General features: G+C 40.3%; 1 long non-coding RNA gene and 2 pseudogenes across 2 annotated transcripts in view; 2 read left to right on the forward strand and 1 right to left on the reverse strand.

Annotated features, from left to right (window-relative positions):
• LOC109269398 (uncharacterized) overlaps positions 1-16,006 on the reverse strand; it is a 200,390-nt gene that overhangs the window by 129,934 nt on the left and 54,450 nt on the right. The gene's annotated exons all lie outside the window — the stretch shown is intronic.
• On the forward strand, positions 6,759-7,972 carry LOC109269396 (60S ribosomal protein L3-like; annotated as a pseudogene).
• Positions 15,647-15,931, forward strand: LOC128775353 (ATP synthase subunit f, mitochondrial-like; annotated as a pseudogene).

Raw genomic sequence — 16,006 nt, forward strand, 5'->3', positions numbered from 1 at the left:
TTTTCACAGATCAGAAAAATAATGTTCAGTTGGTTGGGAAATCTGATGAAGACAGGTTAGCCATTAAATCTCATACTTTTGCTACTATAGCATACAATGTAGGCACAAAAGATGCCTTCTTACTTCAATATTCTCTTTTGTGTTGTACTTCTTCCACTTATAATTATTTATTATTCAACCAAATTAGCTAACATTTACTCAGAGCCTACTATGAGCCAGATACTAAAGCTCATTGCTTTAGATATATATTATCTTTGAAAAATCGTATGAGCTTTGTACTGTCCCCATACCATTGATATCAAAACTGAGTCTTAGACTTACTTTGAATATAGTTCATAAGCAGTAAGCAACAGAACAAGAATTCAAACCCTGATTTGTATGAATATAACCACTGGTCTTCCCACTTTACCACGGTGAGCATTGCATTTTTGTTAAAATAAATAAGGGTGAAGCTTCAGGTAACCCACCCAGAATTGTCTCTGAATCTTGCCATTGCCTTGGAAGGGAAGGAAAAGTTCTGGTAAGGGAAAAACATTCCAGCTCATCAGCTGGTACCTTTGACCTCTTCAGTGTATACAAACCATGTCATAGTAATAAGCCCTCAGCCTTTAGGGCAGAAAAAGGATGAATGGAGTGGAGAAGTTTTGTGCAAGTCACTTTATATAGAATAAATAGGAAAGTGAGTTTAAGTCACCAGATATGTGATGATGCAAAGTACTTCATGACAGGTAAATATTAGTTCTGAACAATAACTGAAAAACACAAGGATGATCCTCAAAATGATATCACCATAACTTGCAAAATATATAATAAAATATTGACCATCCTTGCAGAATACACCTAATAAGCTTTGAACTCTTTAGTAAGTTTAATATAAATAAGGAAGTAGCATTTCTGTATGCTAAACCACCTCTTTTCAAAAGCATTTGGAATTGACAAAATTAGTTTAAAAGTATTTTGAAATTGATAAAATTTTTCAAATTGTTTCATGACTTCTACCTCTACAGAGACTATCTGAAGCTTCACTTTTAATCCAAATCAGTTTTCAGCAAGGTATGAATTTCAAATTAAAATTTTGACCCTTTTTCATCTAAAGGCATTTTTTCCCCATGTGACCTCACGGCCATTAGAATCAAGAGTAATCTAAGTATCATACTGTTCCTGATTAGCAACTTTGTATCATGTACATTCCAGAACTTCCTTAAGAGTTTCTTTCAGATTCTAAGAAACAGCAACTGCATTACACTAAAATGCTACTTCTCACATGCCCTTCAAAAATAGTTCTGTGACTCTGCATGTTATGCTGATGGAATTGGCAATCATAAAGTCCCACTGCAATAATATGAAAATTGCTCAAGTAATCATCAGTCTATGCCCAAGAGCTAAGCTGTTCAGGCTGCTTTCCCATAATGTGTAGGAATGGAATTTTACTTTTCTTAAGATAATTTTTTTAATTTATATATATTTTTAAAAGTTTATTTATTTTGAGAGTGAGAGAGCACATGTGCATGCACATGCATGCAAATGAGGAAGAGGCAGAGAGAGAGGGAGAGAGAGAATCCCAAGCAGGCTCTGGGCTGTCAGCGCAGAGCCTGACACGGGGCTCAATCCCACAAACCGCAAGTTCATGACCTGAGTGTAAATCAAGAGCTGGACACTCAACCAAGTGAGCGACTCAGGTGCCCCAAAATTTATGTAATATTTTAAAAACAATTTCTTTGATTCTGGAAACTACTAAATGCACTAAGAATAACAATGAACTTTTAAAAACATATTTTCCAAATCTGATGCACAGTCTGACTGACAAAAAGGAGTGTAATTACAGATATCTTTTTTAATGTTTATTTATTTTTGAGAGAGAGAGGGAGAGACAGAGCATGAGTGGGGGAGGGGCAGAGAGACAGGGAGACACAGAATCAGAAGCAGGCTCCCGACTCTGTGGGCTTGAAGCAAGAACCATGAGATCATGACCTGAGCCGAAGTCATACACTCAACCAACTGAGCTACCCAGGCGCCCCAAAAGGAGTGTAATTAAAGGATAACAAGGTAGAATTTTTGAAATTGGGACTGTTCTGAAAAATCTTGGGACTTAAGAGTGACCATGACAATCATATAGCATTTTTCACTTCATTATCCTTTAAACAAGTACTCTGCAATTCCTCAATGTTAGCAATGCAGTGCTCTGAATTTAAAATGATAGTAGTAAATCATCAGAATCTGTTCTTTACGTGTGAAAAAGAATTAAGGCATGCAGAAAATGCCTTATGGTGTCTTTGAGTGCTCATGCATCAGTACACTCTATGGCTCTGAAAAACTTCTTGGAGAAGACGCAGAGGCAGATTCATATTTGCTTCTTAGGAGAGTCATAATATGCGTCCTCTACTTTCAAGTTTATTTCCATTTGCTCAATCAGTGATTCTGCTTCATTCATAAGAATCTTAGAGTTAGGAAATCAGAAAAGATGAATCTATAAGCTGTTTGCTGCCACTTACTGGATAACCACTCTTCTTGCCTAAATAAATGGAGAGGAATTTTTAACTATTTCCTGATAGTCATATTTATGAACGTTCAAATTTCTACAAGGGTCAGAAAAATGTCTGGGACAAAATTGATAAGAAAATTAATTTTCAAATCTGTTATATGTCTTCTTGATAAAATACATACTCCCTCCTGGTATCTAGTTTATTTTTTGCCCAGGAGAAGAAAAGGAGAGTTTGTATCTAAAGGAGAAGATCTAGGAAAGAGACGAAGGGTAGAATACCCTACAGAATAAGGAGCAAAGAAGAACATTAGCAGTTAATTATAACTCCTAGAGTGTTCCGAGAGCACAAAGCTACAAAATGGGAAGCTCTTCTCAGAATGAGTATCGTCTATTGCCTCCACCACTGATGTTTGTACAGTTTATTTGCTTTGGTACAGAATATTCCAGTCGCATGGTCACGTCATTTACCGCAGGTCAGCTCCCCCACTTATGCAGTCCCCAAAATGTATAAAAAAGAAGCCTTTGACCACTGTCACAAACAGGTGTCTAATCTTTCTACTACTACATTTTTTTGCTCTTGGTTGTGCCTCAGCTGTTACTGAGGTCTGCATACTTAAAGCTAGGAACATCAGCTCATCCAAATATCCTACTTGGGGGTGGGGAGTGATTTTGGCTTATGAGGTAATTGTAGTCTTTTGTGGACATCTGTGTAAATTTAGTCAGAATGCCTACAGTTCTCATCCCCAAAAAAGTTTTATCAAAAATATGTTATCAGAAAAAAAAATTTAATTGAGTTAAATTAGCCCTGCATGACAGAATGTTATATATCTGAGCTGGAATCACCTTTAAAGGCAACTCATAATTCTTAGATAATGGAGTAGTTTCTTCTCCAAGAAGCTAGTAGTTTCTTTCTCTCATACAGGAAGATGTTTTTGAAGTGAAGGACAATGCTGATATTGATGATAATTAACAACATGGAGCTCTTTGCATGTGCTAATAAGCATCTTGCATAGACCATTGCATTTACTCTGTACAACACTATGAGTAGGTAGAAGAATACGATTTGACAGATAAAGAAACTGATACTCCAAAAGGCAGAGCAACTTTCACAGGGTGCACAGCTATGTAAGTGCAGAGATGGGACTGTTACTGATGTTGACAACAGAGCACACCTCTTAACCACTATGCTTTCTTACATCCCCAATTAATTTAGGTAAGTATTAATATTCTCGGCATAATAATTTTCTGGCTACCATTTGTCGATATTACAATTAATGAAATATATTAGCTTGTATATTTTTTAAGGTATGTACAGAATAAGCATCTATATCTCTAAACCAGATACATTTGGGGGGATTATGACTCTCACTGGGCTACCTCTACTCTCATCTCTCTCCTCACACTCAGTCTATCCCAAGCAGACTTTGTGCCCACCCTCAAGGGTGCTCCTCATTCTGCGTCCCCGTGGCAGCAAAGGCAATGTCTCTACTAGAGAAAGGGAAGAAAGATTGTTGGATAGATCTGGTACATTTCACAGTGGGGACTGGCATGACCTGCCAGCGATTTGGATGTTCTGGAAAGGAAGGAATAAAGGCTATCTCCAGGTTCTTGGCCAAAAGTCCTAAGTGGACCATTTTATGAAAAGGGAAGCTTGGGTGAAGAGCAGGCTTAGACTCCAAAACCTTTTTTTTGAACATGTTAAGTTTGAGGTGTTTATGAAACACTGAAGTGGAAGAGTCAAGGAGGCAATTGGTTTGGGGCGTGGAATCAAAAGACAGGTCTGGGTCAGAAATTAAGAGTGGGGATGTGTATTCTCAGAGATAGCACATGTAAACACCTTCAGCAGTCTTCTCCTGACTTCCAGTCTGGGTTGGAACCTCCCTGTGTCCAGCATTGCACTCTGTACTTCCCCCTCTACTGTGAGGATGATTTCCTCCTTTACTGACACCATCCCACAGCCAGAAAGTGTCCCCCATTCAACAGTGAGCTAGTTTCATGGGGCCAGTGACTGGTCTCTCTTCACTACTGTGCTCCCAATCTGGTTCTGTGAATGCTATTCACCCAAAAAGAAAGTGGGTATCCAACATTAGCCCACACTCAAGGCAAGAAAAATAAGCTACACCCCTTGAAGGGAGGAGTTTTAAAGAATCTGTGGACATGTCTTTAAAACCACCGCACTTGACAAAATATTCTTATGCTTTCGTTGGTTTTGAGTTTACACAAGCAATCTCTGAGTGAGTTGAACACTGAAATTTCACTCTCAATTTTTGAGATGACTAGTTATGAACCAAATTCTTAACTCTTCTCAAATTTGACCACAGGGTTATCTTTGCTTTGAGACCAAACTTGGAATTACAAAAAACTTTATGACTTACAGAATTGTTCTTACTTCTAAACAAGTATACATGAAAGAATACTCAAGATTGATTAATTTCATTATTAGTTTACATTGATAATCAGAATAATACTACCTTTCTGCCACCAGACTTCTAGAAGACAAAAAAGATTAAAAAAAAAAAAAAAAAAAGAATGCTTGCCAACCTTGCAAATGCTGAGTTTTAATTGCTAATTTACTTTTGTTAATTTACAATGGGCAGTAAAATGGTTAAGTGCTGTTCTTATCAATATCTGCTCTTTCAAGAAAGTTTGCTGAGAAGTGGAAATACTACCGCTAGTCATGAGGTTTTTGTTTGCTCAAGGATTAGTAAGGCAAAGAGAGCCAAAGGCCAGCTCTAGAATCTGTGTGATGTTATATGTTATCCTAATATATCATTAAATGAAGGCTCTGCTAAATCTTTTAAAAAGAAGTTGGTACAAGTCTCTTATTTTTTTTTTTTAATTTTCTTAATGTTTATTTTTGAGAGAGAGACAGAGTACTAGTGGGGGAGGGACAGAGAGAGAAGATGACACAGAATGCAGAGCAGGCTCCAGGCTCTGAGCTTTCAGTACAGAGCTGGACGTGGAGCTCAAACCCATGAACCGTGAGATCACGACCTGAATCGAAGTCGGATGCTGAACCTACTGAGCCACGCAGGGGCCCCTAGAAGTCCCTTATTTAACTTCATTCTTAAGAAACTATTTTACAATGTCATAAAATCATTTTTTAAAATATTTTTATCAAGGCATTTTTGCCAAAGCACCAATGGAGGTACAAGATCATCATTTACATGCTATAAATCAGGTGTTAACTTCCTGTTTTCTTCTGAAAAGAATCATTAAATTTTTTTGCACTCCATTTTCTCTGCCATCATTGAATTTTCCTATATTCAACTACTATTAGTATTTCCTGCTCTTTCAGACCTGACCTGAGCTTTTCTCTTCACTAGGTAAAGTGCCAGATTACAGAATACTGTCATGTAGATATATTTTCACTGGTTTAAAAAATGTACTCTGTGAGAGCAGCAAAAAAGAGTAATTCCAGACCCTCATCTGTTTTTGTGTTGAGGGTCCCTGGACCTCTTCCCATTAGATGAGCATTTGCTTCCTGCTGGAATACCTAAAGAGGTGGGAAGTTGGTGCCTCACATGGCAGCCAGTTCCATTTTGGGACACCCATAATAATTTTATATAGAACATTTATTTTTAAATAGACCGATCTACAACCCCCATTATTATTATTATTATTATCATTATTATTATTATTATTTTGAAGGGGACAGAAGGGAAGAGAGCAAGGGAGAGAGAGAGAATCCCAAGCAGGCTCTGCACTGTCAGTGGGGCTCAAACCCACGAACCATGAGATCACAACCTGAGCCGAAATCGAGAGTTGGATGCTCAACCAATTGAGCCATTCTTCTGACTAGCTGATTCTAACTGATTTCTCAGGCTGTGCTGCATGATCTCATTCCTCTTCTCTGACTCGGGTACTTCAACCACTCCACTCTTTTTCTTGTAGAACAGTGTTCTTCCAGCAGTTTCTCATGTGTTAGATTTCCTCAATCCTCTCAACCCAGAAACCTGTATCCTTCAGGACTGCTCTTTTTCAGTAATGGACTGTCAGGAATCTGTTCCCAGCTCAGAGTTTGGTCACACAGAGCCAGATCTTCCTCTAGCCAGACTACACATAGGTCCAACCCCACGGAATGATACTGCCCTTATCTACACACACTGGGTGGGAGGGAGGCACTAACAGCACAGGACCCAAGGCTTGTTGTGTGGAGGGAATCGTGTGAAGCATTTAGCCCAGAAGCTGATATATAGTAAGCATTTAGTAAATATTAGCCATGTATGTAATTTAAACATCGAATCCTGCTCTATTGTCAGCATCTGGTGGTGGAATGTCTCACAGGAACTTCTCTGCTCCCAGGCATGGGTCCTTGGGCTTCCTGCCTTGGAAATGTAGCAGCCAGAACCACTGGGAAGGTGAAGAGCTTCCCCAAGGGTGACTCTTCCAAGCCTGGCCACCTCCCTGCCTTCCTGGGATACAAGGCTGTCATGGCTCACACAGTATGAGAGGTCCACAGGCCAAGATCCAAGGTGAACAAAGACAGATGTTGTGGAGGCTGTGGCCATTGTGGAGACGCCACCCACGGTGGTTGTGGGCAACAAGGACTGTGTGGAGACTCCTGGAGGCCTCTGCGCCTTTAAGACCATCATTGCCGTGAGCACATCAGTGATGAATGCAAAAGGTGCTTCTATAAGAATTGGCCTAAGTCTAAGAAAAAGGCCTTCACCAAGTACTGAAAGAAGTGGCAGGAAGATGATGGCAAGAAGCAGCTAGAGAAGGACTTCAACAGCAGGAAGAAGTACTGCCAAGGTGATCTGTGTCATCACCCACACTCAGATGCACCTGCTTCCTCTACACCAGAAGGCCCGCCTTACGGAGGCCCAGGTGAATGGAGGCACTGTGGCCAAGAAGGTGGCCTGGGCCCGTGAGATGCTAGAGCAGCAGATGCCTGTGAACCAAGTGTTTGGGCAGGATAAGATGATCGATGTCATTGGTATCACAAAGGGCAAAGGCTACAAAGAGGTCACCAGCCACTGGCATACCAATGAGCTACCTTGCAAAACCCACGGGAGGCTGTGTAAGGTTGCCCGTATTGGGGCATGGCATCCTACTCAAATGGCCTTCTCTGGGGCTCGGGCTGGGCAGAAAGGTTACCATCACCGCACTGAGATCAATAAGAAGATCTACAAGATTGGCCAGGGCTACCTCACGTAGGATGGCAAGCTCATCAAGAAAAATGCTTCCACCGACTATGATCTGTCTGACAAGAGCATCAACCCTCTGGGTGGCTCTGTCCACTACAGTGAAGTGACCAATGATGTCATCACGCTGAAAGGCTGTGCAGTAGGAACCAAGAAGCCAGTGCTTATTCTCCACGAGTCCTTGTTGGTGCAGACTAAATGGCGGACCTTGGAGAAGACTGACCGTAAATTCATTGACACCACCTCCAAGCTTGGTCATGGCTGATTCCAGACGGCGGAGGAAAATACAGCTTTCATAGGACCACTTAAGAAAGACCAAATTACAAAGGAAGAAAGAGCTTAACGTCAGCAGCTGATTGTGCAGCCGGTGGAATCTCAATAAAAATTATTTTCCAGCGGTGGGGAGGCAGGGGATAGAGTCCTCTTTTTTATCAACATACTGTGGGAAAGAACTGTCACCTCCTGCATCCTGAATACCAGGATACTCTGAATGTAGCCCAAATCCAGATTCAGCTCCCTCATTGTACATGGCTCACTCATACTGAGATCATCAAAACTCCTGAGTCTTTTATATACATGCTCCTAGCTGACCACATCTTTCTCATCTGCACTTGAACAGTTTGTTTTGCTGTTGTTACTCTTAGTGTGGTTTTCAAAAATTACTTAATTTTAATATGTTAAGCACAACCTATGGAAATCATTTTGGATTCTGTGTACTCACTGTACTTTCCAGCTGAATGGAACTCCTGGAAACTCCAGTTGTTGTTTGCATCCCTGCTTCTGAGACTTTACAGGATACAGTGTATTCTTTGCCAAAAAGAATAGCTTCATTCCTCACAGCTCCTTGCCCGGCTGGCCTGGGAGCAGCTGCAAGTTCCCAGTTAGCTTCAGGCTTTGCATGGTGTTCTAGGCTTCCATGAATCCTCTGGTGGTTCCTCTTCCTTATGCAACCCATGTGTGTTTTCTGGTGGGGCCACTTTTCACATATTGTTTGCTCAGTAAAACTGTGGGTCATGTCAATGCCAATCAACTCTCACCCTCCAGTTTACTGTATCAGTTACCATGTCCCACCCATCAGGCTCATGGGAGGTGATGGAGTTGCTAGAGAAGATATTTATGAGGTTTATGCAAACCCCCATTCCCTACCCCTAGCATTAAACTTAGACTTCCAAAACACATGCTCACTTTCTCCCTTTTGAGAGGACAAAATACTTACAAGTCAAAATTCTAGTTAATTGGGTTATCTTGGACAAATTTAGGAACTTTTCTGGACACAATAAAATTGGGGGGGGGGGGTTGGACTGAGATTACCCCAGTTGCCTAAGGAGCAGAGAATTCTGTAATTCATCTTAGTTCTGTTTCCACTGAAAAACTAGTCTCGTGTTAGGGTCTCTCCAATCCTGTGGGGTTATAGTATCAATATTGTCCAGCTTTATTGTTTGTTCGTAGCTTTGAACCAACAATGCAAAGTGATCCATGATGATCATAATTTCCAACACAAGCCCACAGCAAAAATACCTTGGGTGTCTCAACATTTTCAATTTTCTGGGGTAAAATACTCACTTCCAAAAAATTATTTGCATATAGAAAATTATTGCTTAAATGATATGCAATCTGAGTTCCACACTTAGACATGTATACACTTATTTACTGGAATTCCCCATTGGTTGCCCCATGAGACACCTCACACCTAACATCTTTCCACACAAAATGCCTCCTCTTCCTGAATGGTTTTGGTGAGCAGCACTACCAGAGCATTGGTTGAAGGAGTCAAACCAGATGTCTTCCCTTCCCTTCAGTCCCCCTGCTCATCCTGCCTTTGTCCCTCTACCATTTGGTCATCAAGCACTATTGAAACAAGTTACTCTATATCAGTCAAAACCACCTCCTCTTCCTCTCCTCTGCCACTGCCTGAGTTCATGCCTTTCTCTGTAACCGCCTCCATGCTCACAGTCCTGTCTGTCCTCCACCGTGCTATGCTGCCAATGCAATCAATCAAGACAACAAATCTGGGGGTGCCTGGTGAGCTCAGTTGGTAGAGCATGCAACTCTTGACCTTGAGGTTGTGAGTTTGAGTAACCTTATCCTTTAATTCCAAGCTCATACACTCTTCCTTTGTGAAGCCTTCCTAAGAGACAGTCAGTCTCTGTGTCCCACTCCTTCGTTAGAGAGTAAATATCTGCTTCCTCGTCTGACCCCCTCTTTTGTTCACAGTGGAAACTGTGGGGGCCTTTTTTCTGTCTTTGTTTTTGTAAGATTAGTACAGGACCTGTAACACAGTAGGGCTCAATAAAAGTCTGTTAAATAAAAGAGAAACCAAACAAGAATGCCTGGTAGGACTGACACTAAATAATTAAAATCATTAGCTCTTCTGATCACATGATTTGCAAGGCCTATGACAAAGTTCCAGAGGAAGAAGGCATCACTGGTGTCCCTCATTATGTCATCATTTGCATGCATGCTTCTAGAAAATACTGTAGAATGGCGTTTGACTAGGGTGGCAGTGCTAAGCCTCTATGATTGGGGCATGGTGACCTGCCAAAGATATCCATCCCATCAACCTTCTTGAGCACTTTATGCATTGTCATTAAGAAGAAAAACAAGCTGTTCTCATTGCAGCAGGTCAAAAGTAATCACCTCTCCCTAGTGATAGGTCCCACTAAAATCTGCTTTGGGGGAACTTGGCTGCACATGGATATTCAAAACACACAAAAGCAATGAAATACATAAATAAATATACATATAAATAATCTCAATCTCAGAGAAAATGTACAAGTACAGCATAAGAAACCTTCTTTCCTTTCCCATTTGAGAGTAAGTAAATGGCTGGCATTATGCCCCATTAATCTACAACACTTCAGTGTGTATTTTCTATCAAGTAAGACATTCTCCTATATAACCATAATATAACCATTAAAATCAGGAAATTAATATTGATACTTTACTATAATACAATTCTCAGGGTCTATTCAAGTTCCATCAATTATTGCAAGCATGCACTTTGTAAGAAAAAGAGGCAGTCTTAAATTCAGATCTTGCAAAACAGACACCACATTTAGTTATCATGTCTCCTTAGTTTTGTTCTATCTGGAACAGTTCTTGGTCTTTCCTTGACTATCCTATCATAAGCATGACCTTTTCAATGTTTATAGGCCATTTCTTTTGCATAATGTTCTTCAGTTTGGGTTTGTCTGGTTCATCTTCATGAGTAGGTAGGAATATCACAGAAGTGATGGTGATGTGTTCTCATTTTATCCTATTCAAGTGACATGTGATTTGTATTTGTACCATTACGGTGACATTAACTTCGATCACTTAAGTTCCTATCTGCTTGGCTTCTGCACTGTGAAATTATTTTTTTCCCCTTTGTAATTAATAAATAGTTTGTAAGGGGGTTTTGATATTATGTATCACTCCTCATCAAACTATTAACTTAGTCATTACTTTTTTTTAAAGCTAATTTATTTATTTTGAGAGAGAGAGAGTGCAAGTAGGGGAGGAGCAGAGACAGAGGAGAGAACCCCAAGCCCGCCCTGCACTGTCAGTGTGGAGCCCAATGCAGAGCTTGAATTCACAAACCAAAAGACCATGCATGACCTGAGTCAAAGTTGGAGGCTTAACCAACTGAGCCACCCACGCACCCTTAATCACTACTTTTTAAATATATGTTTGAACTCATGGTTTTGTACTTTATTCAATGCATTACAAATTTTTTTTAATGTTTAATTTATTTTTGAGGAGGTGGGGAGAGGGGCAGAGAGATAGGGAGACGCAGAATCCCAAGCAGGCTCCAGGCTCTGAGCTGTCAGCACAGGGCCCGATGCGGGGCTCGAGATCATGTACCATGAGATCATGACCTGAGCCAAAGTCGGACATTTAACCAACTGAGCCACCCAGGTGCCCCCATTTTAGTCTGCTACTATTATTATTCGTTTTCTTTCTTAAATTGCCCCAGATTTTTCCAGTAAAAGTCCTTATAAGGTGGTCTCTGTGTCCCCATCATTCTTTGAGCACTTCTTTATTCCAGGCTGTATAAGAAGTTCCAGACTCATCTCGTACTTTCTCTACAGCAGTACTGAAGTCAACCAATTCTCCAAGGACCTCTGAAGAGGGACACTTAGAAACCAAGATGTGAATGCTAGATGCATGCAATGCTATTGGGAGTGCCACTGCTCCCAGACCCTCTCAGTGGACAAAGCTAGGAATATACATATTTGAATTTGAATATCTCGCTCCTTCTCTTTCTCTTTTGTCTGTCTATTGAAAACCATGAGTTCACACCCCAATCTTCAATTCCAGCCCAACACCATTATCCTTAATATTTTCTTACTTGTCAATCAATGTAATGATTCCTCTGTAGCTGACACAACTACCTCCATCCCTGTGGCTGCCCTCTTCACCACCCGCATGCCAGACAGCTCCTTCACATGGACACACTCTTCACTTGCTTAGGCTCTGACACCCAACCTGGGCCACCAGGAATCTACTACTGCACCCACATCATTCACCAACTTGCTCAATCCCACCTAATAGGTTTTGGACCAAATTGAACATGGCTCAATTCCTAGTCTCTGGACTGTGTCTGTGACCTCTTGCTTTCTAGGTATACATCTTAGTATAAACTATGGCTCTAGACTACAGATTTTGTTAGCCTCCTCTCAAGAACATTGGAGCCCTATTCCAGCCTAAGGCTTTAAAAGCTGAAAATCTAATACTTTCCCACTACCTCAGATGGGGGGCCATCCTTATTCTCTGTTACCATATAAGAATCACAGTCCTGGCCTGACCTGCTTAGTAGCAGACCTAGAATGTGTCAGGCCACAGCTTTATCATGCTCACTGCTCTAAGTTTTCTTCTCATTTGTGGCCCACAGACATTTAAATCTTGTCTTGAGCACAGTAATATATCCTTACAGATTTCTCTTTTTATACTTTATGTAACATTGCTATGTATTTGGAATATAGAAAACTAGCCAAAATCTGGGAAGAGGTAAGAAATGGGAGAGAGTTTCTATATCTTTCAACAGGATGATAATATAGGTAGAAAGGGTCATAAGTTAAAGTGCCAAAATCCTTTTAAGAAGCAGTATGGAGTTTGACTCCTTTGTTGTAATTTTTATTATTAAGACTATGAGTTCTGTGGGAGAGAGTAAGAGGGGTGCTGCTGAGGGGCTCTCTGGGTCTGGCCCTCAGCTTTGAAGCTCAGAACCTGCACTAATCCAACTTCAATGCCTTTATTTTGATGCTGACTAAGGTAAAGTTTCAGGTATGTATTGCACTGGTCTTTTAATGCCCTGGAAGCAATTTCATATTTGCCATTTTATATTTTTTTTTCTCAAAAAGAGCCTCCCTAATTCTAAAAATGTTTACAATTCTGGATCTGTCCCTCACAAATTCTGGATCCATCCCTGTAAAGAACTTACAGTTAAGTCTCAGTGTAAATTTCCAATGAAGGAAGGTAATTTTCTAGAGAGCATATGAGTTAATGGAGGCTGAATTAATCCTCAGAAGGTTCCTAGGTTGCTTTGAGAGCAAGAGAGATGGGTGATCTTGGGGGTAGTTTATGTCGACCATGTAAATTTCAAAGCTATTCTGACCCACATATGGAGTGTGTCTATAATTCCTGCGTGATCAGTTTTGTATCTCTTGACTATCTCCTTCCAAAAGAATACTTTATTAACTGTGCCTCAAAATCTTACTTTTTCTTTCTTTAGGATTCCATATACACCACCTCTTGCCAGTTCTTAATTAACACATTCTTTTTTTGTTAGTGGGTAAAATAATTGATTAGGTAACAGCTTTCAACTCCTCTTCCCTGATTGCCCCTTGATCCAAATCTGACTGTTCCCTAATGCTTTCAACTTTATATTCACTGATCATCATCTAGGCTGGATTAATTCTATCATCTACTCTACAGATTTGCTGATCCCAGTTTAGTTCTCTGAAGGCCATTTGTTTCCAGGTTACAGGGTCATCTATTGTCCCCATGCATTAGGCTTTGAAACTGTAAACACAATTTGAAATTAAAAATAGTTAAATAATTTAAAAATTGGGAAAAAATCCTATAGAAAGTAGACATGTAAACGGTTTCTCCCTTTATTAAAAGCTTTACTGGGGAAAGCTTCTGGAAGGCCTCAAATATAGAAGAGGCACCTACATTATACTACACAGATAGCAAAAGCAGAATATCCACAGATAGGCAGAAGATACACTTTGCACTTTCTCTGGATGAAACATCAAGCGTTGTGGATTAATTCTGTCGCAGGCAACCACTGCTTTAGGTACATGGTGCCCACAGCAGTAAACCTAAAGCAGTAACAGAAGACTTCTTTCCAAAGAGCTTAAATCTAACTCAAGAGTAAAACATACAAATGCAACATGATTCTGGTTATTTTCAAATTATCAGTAATTGTTAATAATTATTGGAGATAAGCCAAAGAGGTGAAGCCTGAAAGAAATTAATAACAAAAACAACAATGATGGCTGTCATTTATGAAGTCCAACTAGGAGATACTACCTGTGGTGGTATTCTTAATATCTACATTTTACAGATGAAGAGACTGAGGTTCAGAGAGGTCTGACCAAGATCACATGGCCAATGGAAAAGGAGAATTATCATTCAAATCATTACTCCACATGGGCAAGTCAAGAGTTTGAGAAGAGTTTGAAAAGCAATCCAGGGGAAATGAGGTGAACAAAGGCAGCCAAGGACCACCAGGCTGATTTAGTCAGAGGGCAGATCTAAAGTGGAAGACAGGAGGCAGCAGAAGGGTAAGGGAGGGGGTTAGCTGCCAGCTGAGAAGAGAAGGGGGCTGAGAGGTTCTCAAAAATTTAGCCCTTTGGAGTTGATGTGATAAGCATGCAAGAATCAAGCAGGGGGAGTGGTCCTCTTCTCATATAGCATTTTGCAGACCTGGCATCTAAAGACCTGATGGGAAAAAGAACAGTCCTTGCAACCAGTAGTATCATTAAAAAAGAGTCTACGTTGAAGAATATTTACCCATCATCTAGGATGTGCCTAAATACACAGTAAACAAAGATATCAGCAAAACAGTAACAGTGCAGTGTAAATGGTATAAATGCAACAAACAGGGTGACAATAGGTAACTGGGGTAGGGGAACCAACTTTAGATAGGGAGATATTGGTCAATGTACCTTTTAACCACTCCCTATTCACACAAATAGCAAACATGAATGAATCTTAGTGACTTTTTCAGAAATACATAAAAAGTGAAATATACATATGAAATGTACCTCATATATATGTGTATATATATTAATTAAATATACACATATTTAATTACATGAAACTACAAAGGTGTTGCATATGTTTATAAGAAGTGTCCCTTACTGTAAACTAGCTATAAGGAATGTACCCTTGAAAACCATCAAAAAGAATATAAACTGAATTCAAAGTCTATGATTTCATAGGGAAGTTTCCAATTAGAAGGAAATATTTGGAACACATTTTGAAAGACTTAGAGAATAGTGGCATTATAAGGCAACGTTTCCATTTCAAAGTACAAACAGAGTTTGAAATCTGCTGGCTTCACTAGAACATTTTTTTTTAATGTTTATTTATTTTGAGAGAGAGAGTGGGAGCAGGGGAGGGGAGGGGCAGAGAGAATCCCAAGCACGGTCCAGGCTGTTAGCAAGGAGCCCAATGGCAGGGCTTGATCTCACAACTGTGAGATCATGACCTGAGCAGAAATCAAGACTCAAAGGCTGAGCGGACTGAGCCACCCAGGTGCCCCTTCACTAGAATATTTGTTAGTGAAAGTTGTGCTGTTAAAGAATAATCCCAGAGGTATCTGAAATTCCTACAAACTCCAGGAAATGCAAGTGCCCTTGGAGCATGCAACCTAAAAGGAGTTGGTTTCCTAAAAGCAAAACACCCTCAGATGTATCCCAGGTGTCCCACGCTCAGAGAGAAAAACATGAAAGGTCACAGATGTGAAAATTACAAATGAATCAACAAGATCCACTCAGTCTTGATAGCAGGCACCCCAGACTCCAAGATGGCATCATCTGTACCCAGGAAGGAGAAGAAGCCCATGGATGTCAAACTAGGAGGGCTGCCAAGCTGGATAATGATGTGGGATTTCACCCCAAAGGTGCTGCTGGAGCATTTCAAAGAGGTTACTACTGGTATTACATCAAGTATGTCAATCTGAAGAAAGGGGTATTGCTGGGATTTCTATGGTGCTGGCAGCTTATGTGCTTTTCAACTACTGTCGTTGCTACAAGGAACTCAAACAGGAGTGGCTAGGCAAGTACCACTGAAGAGGGCCCAGCGTGGAGGCACATTCTGTATTCCTGACCATGATCTTTGCCTGGCACTCTTGAATCCTTACATATTCTAATTTAGAGTTAATACC

This window comes from Panthera pardus, unplaced genomic scaffold (assembly GCF_024362965.1).
Source record: "Panthera pardus isolate Hobbes unplaced genomic scaffold, ASM2436296v1 HiC_scaffold_7, whole genome shotgun sequence".
In the NCBI taxonomy this organism is placed as follows: Eukaryota; Metazoa; Chordata; class Mammalia; order Carnivora; family Felidae; genus Panthera; species Panthera pardus.